Raw genomic sequence first — 3,306 nt, forward strand, 5'->3', positions numbered from 1 at the left:
GCAACAGTAGGCAATAACTCCGAGTCCTAGCTCCCAGTCAGACTTGTACTTACATAGTTAAATCATATAACATAGGCTTTGTCTTATTTTGTCATGACCATAGACTCAGGATTGTGTTCTGAGTACATTTAAGATAGGATGCTCATTGGTAGGTCAGAGATCCTAAAGTCACTTTCTAATTGTGATACAGTCAGCTGATAATGCTTTTATTAGAATTTAGCTATGCTGTATGTCCTGGGGCATCTGGAATGTGCTATGTTTTACAAGATTATTCATTCCTGAACTAATTAATATTTATCAGGCTCAAAACTAAGATTCAGAGGTAAGTTCTTTAAGAAGAGCTTGTCTGCACCCCTACATCCTCTTTGATCATTTTTGACCCTGTGTTGGCTTCTAGTGATATGTGCTCCACTGTAGGCTCATTACTTCCCTCTATGTCTTCTGTTTCTCTTTCTCTCTAGTTTTAGCTCCTTCCGCATTTTAAGGTATTTTTTAAAATACCTTAAATCTTTTGAGAATTTAACATAGAATGCTATAATAAGAACCTTTGGATATTTGTCCTAGTTGATGAGCTCGAGGAGGGTGGCTGAGCAATGTAGACTAAAGACTTTAGTAGGAGTAAAAGGCTTAATAACAAAATAGTTTTTTGTGAGTGCCTAACTGGTAGGGACTATGGGCCAAAGCATCTCAGAGCCAACAGGCACGCTGGTACTCAGTACAGATGGCCATAGGTCAATGGTTTTCAACATTTGGGCATTGTAGTCCTAAGGACTTAAAGAAGTTGGCATGGTTTTACATTGAAATTTTTTCTGTTTTCATTTTGGATTTAGTTAGGGAGCAGAAGGTTAGAAGTTAGAATTATAAAGACAGGGCTTTTAATTTAAAATGTCTTTTCAACTGATAGCTTATAATTTATAATTCTGATGTGATATATTTGAGCCCCTTTGCTCAAAGGTTCATAAGACAAGTCTGGAAAGATAGCTCACCACCAAAGAACACTTGGTGCTCTGAAAGAGCATTCAGGTTTAATCTCAGTATCTACGTTGTGTCACCAACTATCCAAAACTCCAATTCTAGTGCATTTGTCATTATCTTCTGGCTCCTGAGGGCATCAAGGATGCATGTGTTACACAAACAAATCTGTAGGGAAAAAAACACTCATGCACATAAAATAAAATGATTTTTAAAGACTAAATAGTTAGTGATACTGAGAAGCAGTACAGAGCCCTGCCAACTATTACCTTTAACAAAGCTTATATCCAACTAACACCACAGTGACTTCAATGTTTTAAAATTAAGAAAAGTAGAAAAATGTCTGTAGATCCCATCGTGTAATGAGAGAGAAGGGTCAGCACTGCATATAGAAGACAATTCTTTTTATAGCCAATGAGAGATGAGCACACATAGTTGTGAAAATGTGTATTCATCTGACCCAGCTTTCTTTTTTTATGTACTTGCTACTATAGAGCTCTTTCCTTTTCCCTCCCTCTAGTTTTCCATGCTATTATCTACTTTTAGAGAATATCAGCTTCAAGGGACCCTGGCAGTGTGGCCATAATAAAGGCAGAATCTCAAAATGAAAGCTGCTTTAACAACCCATGCAGTCGTTTTCAATCCCTGCTAGTGCTGAACTCCATTTGGAACTTCTAAATTGAACAATGGCAAAGTTTGTGAAATAGATACTTGAGTGGAAGACACTGTAAAAGGAAGAACTAAAGACATGGTAGAACACGTTAAATAGGACCATCAATTCCTTTAGTACCACATTCTGTTTAATCAGGGGCTGTGGAGAAAATTGATCTCTCCCTTAAACTTTCTAGCATGTTTTAGAAGAACTTATCTATCGTAGGCTCACAGTGGAAAAGGGCCTGCTCCCGTCTGAGAGCTAAAACATGCTCCTGACCACATAGGGATGCATTTGTTTTTCTAAGTATAGCACAGTTCTTGGGTCTCTGCAGGAGAGGATTATTGTTCTAAGGAAACAAATCTGTTTTCCATTTGTGTCCCTTTTATTATCATATGCTGCTTGTGATCTGCAGTATTGCACTTGCAGCCTGTATTGTTGTCCATTGCTGCCTTTATTGTGACCAGTTTCAACTGGCCATTAAGTAGTATTCTAGGACAAATGAAGAACAAAATTTATTCTATATTTTATATAGATAGCACTACTATTCTTTTTGAAGGCATATATTTTGCAAGATAACTTCAATGAGGTGCTCTGTTGACTTGAGTTCATTGAATTATGGAATAAAAGACACTTTTGGTGACAACTTAGGAGCTGCAGCACTGTGTGACAGTATGAGGTTCAGATTAAGACAGCAGTCACCCAAGTAAAGATGAAAGGTGAAGAGAAGACAGGAGGAGAGGGGCTGAAATATCAGACGGGGGCAATTATATGTTTTGAAGCGAGAAATAAATATCTCACATCTAATTGTCAATAGAGTTTAAGGACTACAGCATTCTTTCTAAGCTGTGCTCAAAATAGTTTACAGCTTGTGTTTTGGAAATTAGAAAAAATATGTGTCTAAGCATGCATTAGTATGTGAGTATGTGTATAGGTGAGTGGTGGTGCCTGCAGAATTCAGAAAAGGGTGATGTATCCTCTGGAGCTATAGTTACACCTGATATGGGTTCTTGGACTTGGAAAATCTGTATATACTCTTAACTGATAAACAATCTTTGCAGCTGTGAAGGTTTTTTAAAAATAATTTATTTGTTGAGCTGCCACATTTCAATTCATATGATAATTTTTATATTTTAAAATTATTTGTTACTAAGAATTTTTCTTTAATAAGTATTTAAAATCAAAACATGAATAATTATTGTTTAAAACAAAAATTATAAGCAACATACATGGTCAGAGAATCTTTGCCACTCCCCCTACACTTATGAAACATTGAGGCTGATACATGTCCTTCTGCTTTGGATTGTCTTTATATAGTCTTCTTCTAGTATAAGTGTGTATAAGTGCATCAGTGGTTTTCAAATAACCAGGCATATTTCTCTAAATATTCTACAAATGTTGTTTGCAAACCTTTAAGTAAGCTTAAATATTAAAAGTCAATAGAAGTAAAACTAAGCAGCATAATGAGTATCCAGTTTACTGTGTCTATGCATGTTATATTTAACTTGTGTGCTTCTGTTACCCTTCTCATTCCTCTCTCTCATAGGAGGACACTATTTTCATATGTGGTTTTGCAGGTGAAGGTGCAGCATAATACCCAAATTATAGAACAACTTCTTAAATTAAAATAAACAAATGCATTCTTTGACAATTTTACATATATTCAGATTACTCTTACCTTC

This window comes from Arvicanthis niloticus, chromosome 16 (genome assembly GCF_011762505.2).
Source record: "Arvicanthis niloticus isolate mArvNil1 chromosome 16, mArvNil1.pat.X, whole genome shotgun sequence".
Lineage (NCBI taxonomy): Eukaryota > Metazoa > Chordata > Mammalia > Rodentia > Muridae > Arvicanthis > Arvicanthis niloticus.